The sequence below is a fragment of the Vicugna pacos genome, chromosome 11, assembly GCF_048564905.1.
Source record: "Vicugna pacos chromosome 11, VicPac4, whole genome shotgun sequence".
Lineage (NCBI taxonomy): Eukaryota > Metazoa > Chordata > Mammalia > Artiodactyla > Camelidae > Vicugna > Vicugna pacos.
Window position 1 is genome coordinate 1,054,605 of NC_132997.1, and position 11,351 is coordinate 1,065,955.

The 11,351-nt window shown below is 45.8% G+C and overlaps 1 long non-coding RNA gene across 2 annotated transcripts; it reads right to left on the reverse strand.

The window, feature by feature from the left end:
• Positions 1-7,746: 7,746 nt before the first annotated feature.
• On the reverse strand, positions 7,747-11,351 carry LOC140699599 (uncharacterized). 2 transcript variants are annotated; one of them, XR_012077809.1, is made up of 3 exons: positions 11,101-11,351; positions 10,746-10,953; positions 7,747-7,976 (listed from the first exon to the last, which is right to left on the reverse strand). It is a non-coding gene; the product is annotated as an uncharacterized lncRNA (long non-coding RNA). The 2 variants fall into 2 exon arrangements; XR_012077810.1 differs by lacking the exon at positions 7,747-7,976 and adding an exon at positions 8,500-8,742.

Here is an 11,351-nt window from a genome sequence, read left to right on the forward strand (position 1 = left end):
CCATCTTGTGAAAGCAGAGCCATGCTCAGAAAGTAATGGGTATTTCTAAGGGCCAGACATGAAGTGCAGTGAGTGTGGCCTGTTCAAGAATCAGAGGGCAGTCTGCCAGGGCTGGAGGAGAGTGACAAGGGAAGTGTGGTACAGGTAGGAGTCAGACCATGTGGGGACATGGCAGGCTGGGATAAGGAGCCTGGACTTCCAGTAATCCCTTGGTAACCATGGGGCACTGGTTCCAGGACTCACCCTGAAGTCAACATCCATGGATGCTGATGCCTCTTGTATAAAATGACATAGGACTTGCATGGGACTCATGTACATCCCCCCATCTACTTTTATATATATATACAAACTTTTTTTATTGAGTTATAGTCATTTTGCAAAGTTGTATCAAATTCCAGCATACAGCACAAGTTTTCAGTTATACATGAGTATACACATATATTTGTTGTCACTTTCTCTTTCACTGTGTCCTCCTGTGTACTTTAAGTTATCTCTAGATTACTCATGGTATCTAATACAACATGAATGTTATGTAAGTAGTTGCCAGTGTATGGCAAATTCAAGTGTTGCTTTTTGAAACTTTCTGTTTTTTCAACAATATTTTCAATCCACCGTTAGTTGAATCTGCTGGATAGGGAGGCCCTAGATATGGAGAATCCCCAAGCTCCTCCTTCCCACATCCTATATTTTCACTGCAAGCACTGAAGGGGTCCAAACATAGAAGAGACCCATCTACCTGCTGGAAACCCTGAGGAATTCCGTCAGCGTATGTAGAGCAGGAGAGAAGGTTTAGGGCCAACTAGTGGGAAAGGAGGGCCTGCCTGGAGAGGATGGAGGAAGGACAGTAGTGGAAGCCATCACGTACTCTTACTGGAACTAGCTGACAGCAGTGAGGGACGCCAAGGAACTGGGTACACGTCACGTGTGGGGCGATCCTGGCCACCAGGTGCAGGGTTCACATAACTGGGACCCAGTTTGCAAGATCAAAATAACAAGGAGGCAAAGGGGCTGCCTCAGTCCCAGGATCCTGACAACGGCCACAGCGACGTGACCCCAGCTAATGCGGTTCCCCTAGTAAGCCAGAAAAACGAAACTCTGAGCCAAGATATTGCAGATTCCACTGCAGCCACATGGATAACTAGATCTCTAACCTGACAAAATGTAACCACCAGAAACAGGAATCTTTCCTTTTCTCTTCCTTTGGAACTTTGGACAGGGAGTCACAAATCTTTGACGGGAACCACCTATAAACCAATATAGAGCTCACTTTTTCAGGAATAAGCATGGAGAAAAAGAGTGGGGTGATGGTTTAAAGCAGAAGTCAAAGTTGAAGCCCATCTGAGAAATGGTAAAAACATGTTTCTCAATGAATTAGAGTTATGGCAAAAAGAAGGAGGAAGGTTAAGGAAATCTCTATTAATATCCATTCACCATAAAAGACTAGCCAGCCATAAAAAGACAACACCTTAAATTAATAATTTTTTTTTTTTGGTGATGAAAAACAATGCCTTAATTTAAAACAAGGCTTGGGCCATCAACAACACTCTGAGAATTGTTGACCAGGAGAACATAAATCTGCATATAGATATGTAAGTGTTCCAAGTCCACCACTCAAAAACAATTAGTCAATCATGTGTCCAGTTGATTGGGAAATCCCAATAAGTAAATAACTCAAAAGTGGGAAAGACATGGGATTAAATAGTGGTAGTGAGCAATGAAATCCAAGATGTATATACCTATATTTTCTTTGTTAATGTAACAAACTTAAAGCAACTGTCTAAAAAGTAGTAACTGGAGCACACAAACACACACACACACAATTTAGAACAACAGAGAGGTAAAATATGCTAAATTTATCATTATTGAGGAACAGGATCTAATAGATTATTTCATTTTTGAGACTCTTATAGGAATACTGGTCCAATTGCATAAAAATTTATGAACTTAGAGATGACTTATAAAGATTTAGAGAGAATTTTCTTTAAGAGGCAATATAGCTTCCAAATCACTGAAGAGAAAATTAACAATAAAAAAATTAATTAATCTAGGTAATATGGAGTAACACTGACCATATTTACCACCCTAAAATAAACCACAAAATGGATAAAATATATGAAGCAATGATTTTTAAGACACGTGGAAACGATCATCCACTAGGACCTTGCCTTGCCACCTCAATACCAAGGCTCCTAGGCCTCCTACTGCCATCACAAAGGATGTCCACCAGGAGGCGACATTTCCTTCCTCTGCTCCTACTGCAGAGCCAGTCCTGAGCAGTCCTTTTCCAGGTGTTGGCAGGCAGCTCCCAGAAGTGCTCTCGTGGGCCTTGGTCCCTTTTGGCCACCAGCAAAGGGATCAAGGATGAGCAGTGAGCCTCCTTCCTCATCCAAGACCTAGGAAACTATCTGACTTCTGAGCAGCCCTTCACTCTTGTCTGCTGTCTGGTACTCTCCACCCGGCTTCCCGAGTCCCCGGCACGGGCAGCCTGCACACTGGCCACAGCCCATCAGAATCTGTTCCCCCGCCAAGAGGCCACGCATGATCATGAGCAGGGCTCCAGGCCTCTGGAGCAGTGCGGCTTGGACTGGGTCCTGGCCCTGGGCGCACGAGCTCCATGCCCTTGGTTGAGTCAGTCAACATCTCTAAGCTACAGTTTCCTCATCAGTAAAATGAGGACATAATCAATATGGAAAAAAAACAGAATCTGAGGGGGACTAAATTTCTGGTGATTGAAGATAATTTTAATTTTGATTTATACAGCAAAGGACATCATACAATTTTTACTACATCGTATTTCTAAAGGACAGCTTCTACTATTAAAAGTAATGCATGCACGTACACACAAACACACGTGCAGACACACTGGCACTAGTCCACATACATCCCCACGGGCACACACACATGGAGTCATGTACCACCCACACACCCATAACATACGCACAACCACACACATCCTCAGGCGCACACACACACATAACATACAGAACCACATACATCCCCAGGTGCACGTGAGCACACACAAACACACAGTCATGTACAACACACGTCCCCAGGTGCGCGCGTGCACACACACAAGTCTTACACACTTTGGCGTTATTCTAAATCAATTTACAATTGAGGGTCACAGTGTCCATTGTTTTATCCACTCAGAAGGTCCTGACTTTGGAGCGTGAAGCAGGAGCTCTCCTCTCTGGAGATGGTCTTTACCAATTACAGTCTCAGTAGAGCCAACATAACTGCTCTGGACCTTTGGAAGTGCAGGCCAGAGCATACCTGGGAGCTCACATCCTGTACATGTAAACATGTTAAGTGCAGTAGGTTCTAAAGTCCTGCCTTTACAAATATACGTTCATTATAAGGGGGAAGACCAGGTTCAAATTTAGAATTCCAAGACACAGGGGAGTCCGGCAAAGAAAGTGAGCGTGTGGGGAGAGCTGATTCCCAGTCTCTGACCACTAGCCTGATCCTTTTCTTCCCAATGCTGGGTCCATCCCTTGCCACAAGTGGCCTTGGATGTTCACAGGGGGACACTCAAAACTCACATTCGGGATCTGCTCATACCCTCCATACATACAGCTGCCCTTTGGCCTCTCTGTGAGTCCTGGGAATCTGAGCTTCCGGGAGAGCCGGTGCAGGCACTAGGAATGGGTCAGGGGCTGCTGAGACAGGGCATCTGGGGTCCTGGGCTTCTAGAGCATGGGATGGAGCCAATGACCCTGCCCCCTTGGCCCTGCTGACTCCACCCCATGGAGGGCATGGCCAGAGGAAGTGTCAGGGCCAGAGGGACCCTCTGCAGTGCAGGACCCAGGGCAGCGGGCCCCCTTGCCGTGGTCTAAGAGCAGAAGGCCTAAGGAAAGATCTGAAGAGGCTGTAAGGTATCTTCATTCCCATTAATTAAACAAAAATAAAAGCATACCACAGGCGTGAGTGGAAAGGGATTTGTTAGAACAAGGGAAGGCACTTGCCAAGGTCTGGCCATAGAGGGCTGGTGGGTTTGTCAGGTTGATGAGGAACCAAGAGGCTGTTAGTCCCTTCTGGGTCTAAACACCTCTTGAATTCCTCCGGGTGACACTGAAATGCAGTGAGACACGGAACTCTCTTAAGTTGTTAAAATCTTCATGGTGAACCATTCAACTCTCTCCTCATTCTTGGCTGCGAAAGCACGATAAACACAGGCCAGAAACTCATCAGCCTGTTGGTTGGTTCACTATCCGTCTGGCGCCTCCTCTTGTAGGAGCCTTTATCACATCACCCAGGGCTGACCCGGCTCAGGATTATAGCTGATTTTCCGCAGGTGGCATCACTTGCTAGTGACATGAAGCAGGCACATTAGCCACCTCCCAAACACTGAGGCTCCTCCTGGGAGGAGCCTTCAGACCCCCAATCCAGCCTCTACACCACGATGTTCCTTAGTGTCACTACCGGTTTGCTGCCTTGGCCTCTAGCTTTGACCAGATCCTCGCCAGATTGTCGATAAATATCACCCATATACCACATCTAAGCTTGCGGTCCAGATGTGACCATGGTTCTTATTTTCTTCCCATCGATGGATTGTTTGATCTTTGTGTAATCATGTCGACAGCAAGGCCAGTACAGCCCTCTTGAGGCCTCCCCGAGCCGCCTCTGTGTATAACTGTCCTAGCACCCCAGGGGATCGGGTCTGAAGCCTGGCACTCAGACACGAGGATGTCAGCTGGAGAGACAGGAATCCACTCCTGCTGTGGCTTCTGCTGTGGCTCAATGTGGCCATAAAAACGGATCCCACAGGCCCTGACGTCACTTGACTCACTGCAGGGATGCTCCCACACTGCCGCGTTCCCCCAGAGACTGAGGGCTTTCTGCTTGTTCCGGAAGGCCCCACCCCTGAGGGGACACTGGGTCCAGTGGAGCGTCCAGCCTGCTTCCCCGCCAGCCCTTAGGGCCTTTGTGGGGCCTGGAACATCAACTAACCTCCCCTTAGGGACCCCTTTGTCCTTTGCAGCCAACAGACCTAGGTCATAAGCACTTTAACTCACCTGAGGGTGTTTTCCTCACTTCAGGGGCAGTGAGGACTGGGCTTCTTCACACTCCAAGTGCCCCCGGTCTGGATGCAGACAGTCTGGCTCTCCCCCGAGTCCTGCAGGTTCCGGCCACACCTCCTGCTGGTCACGGAGTCTGTGCTGTATTCTCTTCCAGGACAACAGGTGCACTCTGCCCCCCGCCCTGTCCCCACCAGCAGTGGCAGAGGTGGAGGACAGGCGGGTGAGCTTGGGCCTGAGACACTGCCCTGAAATCAGTGCCCCAGAGGCCGCTGGTGACTAGAGGGACCACGGGGAAGAAGGCAGCATGGGATGGGAGGGGGAGGAAGGTTCAGGATAACGAGATGAAAAGGGGAACAGATAGCACCGTGAGGACCTCGACCATGAAAGGGAAGAAGATAGACAGTGACAGCTGGAGCGGTGTTGGCGTTAAAAGCTGCGGGCATTTTCATTTAATTTTATTAATTACCATTACATATAGTGACATATTTTTATTTGATTAAAGATTAGGTGCCATGTCATATAACAGGATATAGTATATTATTTATTAAATAATACATAATAGTAGATATACTAGCATGTTATGTTCTGTTTATTTATTATCAGATAGTATATAATACATATGTAGTTATTTATATACATAATATATAATTCATGCATCTATATAATATATAACACATAACAATGTAGGATTATGAATATTATATTTTATAACAAGATTACATAACAATAATGATGTAATATTATCCATTGTATATCTTGGCTCATGACACATTCTCACCTTAGGTGCCTGTCAGAAGTATTTATGTATTAAAATTAATATTATAAGAAACAGTTGTGAACCTGTCACCCAGCACCAGAACAGGACTATTGACAGTGACATACTGTGTCCTATCCTGCCCTAGGCCTCTTCTCACAGGAAGTAACCAGCATCCTGAATCCTGGCTTACACTTGCCTTGTGTTACTGTCACACACACAACATTTAAGATCAGTTAAAACAAATGAACTGCAGGTACATGCAACGAAGTGGATGCATCATACACCCTATGTTAAATTGAAAAAGTAAGCCCAAGAAGGTAGCCTATAGTGTGCTAAGCTTTTAACTGTGTATATATATGTCAACTAAACTCACTAAATTAAGAACAACTACAGCTAGAGTCCAGGTGGGAGAGGGACAGATAAAAGGTGAGGTGAGCAGATTTGCTGCAGGTGAGCGAGTTCCCTTCAAGTAACATGTCATTCTCTCTGAAGCAGGAGGCAAGGCCATCTGCTGGGAGTCAGGGAAGAGACAGAGGGAAGCTTAGAGGTGTGCAGAGAGCATAGAATTTTGACACCACTGTGTGGCAAGTGGGGAAATGTGCTCACTAGAGAAATCCTGGAGGATTGCCTGGCAGTGGCAACATGCTGGGCATTGATTTGTAGTCTTAGAAATCTGTGCTGGGAGAGCCTGCTGCCTGCAGGCTCAGAACAAATAGAGCTGGGTGAACCGAGATGGAAGTCATCCTGGTGAGGAAATGAAAAGATCAAGGGTCAAGGGAGTTTTGTTTGTCATAAAGAGAGTGCTGACTGTGGATGCAGAGCTGGAAGGTGGGGAAGTGGAAGTAAGAGGAACGTGGACAGGTAGGAAAGCAGAGGAGTCAGTGCATGATGCCCCAGTGAGGGTGAAGGAGGGCCAACGAGGCTGGTGGAGAAGCAGCTGGATGGCTAGAGTTGGGCACATAAAGGAGAGAGGCTGGACCTGGGGTGGAGACACGCCCGGGTATGAGCCCGGGGGTAGGGTGAATGGGAGGTGTCTGGCTCAGGCTGACGGAGAAGAAGACCCTACAATGACCATACTGGGTGGTGGAGGGAGAATCAACATTGACGTCTTGATGGTAGGCGGTGAGGCAATACAGAGTTGGTGGTCCAGCTGCTCCTGACTGAGGCAGATGAGCAGGGAGGCCAGGGTGGCAGGCACTGCTAGGAATGGACTGGGTTTTCCAGGTGTTCCCAAGAGAGGAGGAGAAATCACCTCATGGGGGAAAGTGAGCACAAGGAGGTCAACCCAGGCTCCTGATCAAACGGAGAGTGTGAGGGGGCAAATCGTCAACTCCAGAGATGGTGGCCTAGGAAGCAGGGACCATGGGTGAAGTGAGGGGACACTCAGAGAAGAGAGAGAGATGAGTCTTCTGGGTGTAGGGGGAAGAGAGGCCCCAGGACAAAGGAGCACAGGGGCACAGTGATGAGGATGGACTGGCTCTGTTGTGACACTGCAGGAATGGCTGGATCTTTGTCCTGAGGGCTTAGTTTGGGGGGGCTACTGGCCTCATGAGGGCCCCCCTCTCAGCAGCCTGGACAGATGCTCCCGCTCCTGATAGCTCTGTGGCCACCACTGTTCCCGGAAGGGCTCTGCCTCCATCTTCTATCAGACATTCCTGCCCAGTCCCCGACTGCCAGCGAAGGAGCCTGGGCCTCAGAGCCGTTTGCCGTGGAGGGACACAGGCTCCTTGGAGAAGCAGGCTGATCTTGTTTTTCTCCGTAACCCACGGCCTAGCAAAGCGCCAGCCTATGGGTGGGCCATTCAGGGGCTCGGATACTTCTTAAATTAACTCAAAGCAGTAGAATAGCAGAGCTGGAGGAAGTGACCACTGAGCTCACAGAGTTCACTGCCCACACCCCCATTCTACAGATGAAGAAACAGAGGCCAAGCAGCCAAGGTCATGCTGCTCTTTAATGCTGGCCTCTGTTGGGCATACCAAGTGATGAGCTGCACTGAAGGGCCTGAGAGGGGGCTCTGGGGTCAGACAGCTTGGGTTCAAGTCCCACCCCTGCCATTTACTAGCTGTGTGATTAATGACTGTCCTTCCTGTAAAGTGCCACCTCATTTGTTTGTCATGAACACAGAGTTCCTTGAACAGCAGGACAGAATTCTTTAAAGGTTTGCTGTTGCTTTTGTTACTATTATCACCAAGTGAACCCTGAAATGAAGAACAAAGACAGCAAGATTTTTTATTTTAAAAGATTTTAAAATACGATGATGACTGTTTGATTTAATCTATTCAAGTTTGCATTTGACCATTATTAACAACTGCACAATGGATGACTTTTGAGGAAATGTTACTTCATGTCTTTAATTCTCACTAACTACACAGGCTATTCAACAGGAAGCAATTTTTTTTCCAGGAAGAGGGACAAAAAGTTAACAATATCTCTGTACCTCTCGGTTCCCAGTGAGTTGGTTGTGATCTGTCAACCCAACTTTGGGGAAATGCCCTCTCCTCCTGGGCTCGCTGCACTGCCACGTGGCCTCCAGGGGGCGATTTACCCCCACACGAATCCAGTATCTTGGTTCATATCTTTGCTTCAGATCCCTCAAGGACTGCCCATGCACCAGGGCCCCATCTGCCCCGCCAGTCTCACCTGCTGGCCTCCAGGAAACTATCCTGGGTCTCAACCATCCTCAGTTCCTATGCCCGCCCCACTACTCTTCATTTTGTCCTTCAAGTGTGGGCTCCTGTGGCTTGCCACCAAGCAGGGGTCTCCCAGTCCTCCACCTTGGGGAACTGCATCGTCCTGCACAGTGCCTAGCGAAACTGTGTGGAGGCCGGAAGAATACAGAACAACAGGTGCTCAGAGGGGCTGCCTTTCCCACTGCAGGGGCCCTGGAGAGCTTTCTCCCAGCTGGTTATTCACAGGCGCTGAAGCTGTGGAATCTCGATCTTACCAATTTAAAGGGCATCATCACTAATTACAAAAGAAATCATTTTTTCAGTAGCAAAAGGAGAAAAGACTTTGTGCCCCATGCCCCCATCTTTCTTCCTCCGCCTTCAGAGGTGATTCTCACTCTCTGGGCAAGGGTAGAAAGCAACAAACAGAATATTATTTTTCAATGATTCTTCTTTCCCACTCTGAAGATTGCATCCCAAGACTGATGAAGGCTAGGATGGTTTGGCTTCCCTGTACTGAGTATTCAGAGGCTCAGGGTGGAGGGGGTTAGGGAGATAATTCAGCATTATGGAACCAAACAGAGACATTAAAAGGTTCTACTCTAAACAGAAAGGAAGCAGGATGCTATAGAAATGGGAAAACCATCATTGGAAATGAAATAACGAGTTACAAGACAATAAACATGAAGATGTAAAAAAGAAAAAGTATATCAAAATACAAAAAGGTGGGAAAGGGAGATGGTAGCAAGAAAAGATAGATTTTTTTCTCTTTCTTTTTCCTTTTTCTCATTATTCTTAGGATGTGTTGGAGCCTACGTGATTATCAGTCTAAAGGAAATAGATATGATAATGGGTTGATATACTTGAAAAATAGGGTAACCACAAATCGAAAGCATATAATAGAGTTGAAAAAAAAAAAACCAAAAAAGAAACAAACTCTAAATGGCTTAAAGACTTAAACATTAGACAAGACGCTAAAAAACTCTCAGAAGAAAACATAGGCAAAACATTATTTGACATATATCTCAGCAGTGTTTTCCTAGGGCAATCCACCCAAGCAACAGAAAATAAAAGCCAAAATAAACAAATGGGACCTAGTTACACCTATCAGCTATTTCAAAGCAATAGAAACCATAAGCAAAATGAAAAGACAACCTATGGAATGTGAGAAAATATTTGCAAAAGTTGAGACTGAACATGGCTTAACTTGTAGACTATAAAAATAGTTCATACAACTTAATAAGAAAAAAAAATAAACAACCCAATCCAAAAATGGGCAGAACAACTGAACAAGCAATTCTCCAATGAAGATATACAAATGGCCAATAGGCATATGAAAAAAAGGCACAATATCGCTAATTATCTTAGAAATGCAAATCAAAACTACAATAAGTTATCATCTCACACTACTCAGAATGGCCACCATTCAAACATCCACTCACCATAGATGCTGGAGAGGCTTGGAGAAAAGGGAACCCTCCTACATTATTGCTGGGAATGTAGTTTGGTGAAGCCAGTGTGGAAAACAATATGGAGATACCTCAAAAGACTAAAAAAAGACATCATTTGATCCAGCAATCCCACTCCTGGGCATATATCCAGAGGGAACCTTAATTTCAAAATATACCTGCACCCCAATGTTCACAGCAGCATTGTTTTCAATGACCAAGACATAGAAGCAACCTAAACGCCCACTGACAAATGACTGGATAAAGATGTAGTATTTAGATATAAAAGAATATTACACAGTTGTAACAAAGAAGGAAATAATGCCATTTACAGCAACATGGATGGACTTGGAGATTATCACACTAAAGTGAAATAACTCAGACAGAGAAAGACAAGTAACATATGATACCACTTATATGTGGAATTTTTAAAAAAGATACAAATAAACTTATTTACAAAACAAAAACAGACTCACAGACTTAGGAAACAAACTTAGGAGTTTGGGATTAACAATTACAAACTACTATATGTAAAACAGACAAACAGCAAGGATTCACTGTAGAACACAGGGGAAAATGTTCAGTATCTTGCAACCTATAATGGAAAAGAACCTGAAAAAGAATAGACTATGTATATGTACAAATGAATCACTATGCTGTATACCTGAAACTAACAAAACAGCTGTATATCTGAAACTAACTAAACATTGTAAATCAACCACATTTCAATTAAAAAAAAAAGATAAGCTCTAAATAGCTGTATTCAAAGAAAATCTTCAAATCTTACCTCCTACAAAAAGTAAAATGGGAAGCTTGAGCAGGACCAAATTATACTGAATGAGAGGTTACATACCTTCTCCAGCACGTGGCCCATGGTACACATACATCGTGTTTTCCTTCAGGTAAGAATGGCCCTTACTGCCCAGGGAGCGAGTCCTGCTGGGACAAGGCCTCTGTGGCAGTGGCCTCCTTGTCACCGCTCCATCTCACCAGAAGGCCAGGGTTTTCAGAGGGGAGGGAACACAGAGCTCATACACTTCAGATATATTTCCTGAGAAAAACTGTGGAAAGACCAAATTCACCTGCAGTGCAGGAAACATGAGCATGGCCCCTAAGCAGACTGACAAACCCGAAGCAAGACGGCCCGATGTTCACATCGGAACCAGAACAAAAACCGTCTGGCCCCAGTTAAACGATCACCATCTCACCTGCAATGAACTGTTCGTACTCATTGTCAGGGATGTTTCTGTTGAGACTTGAGAGATCAAAAAAGTCAGACCAGGGAATCCGGACCTGGTGGATGTCCAGGCTCTGCTAATGGTAGAGGCGGCCCCAAGGGGGTATCACCAGCACCGACTCTTCCATTTTCAGCAGGGTCTTCAGGAGGAAGGCGATGTGGATACAGACGCCCCTACGGAGGCTGAAGCCCTCCGGAGGGTTGACATAACACAGAAGGTAC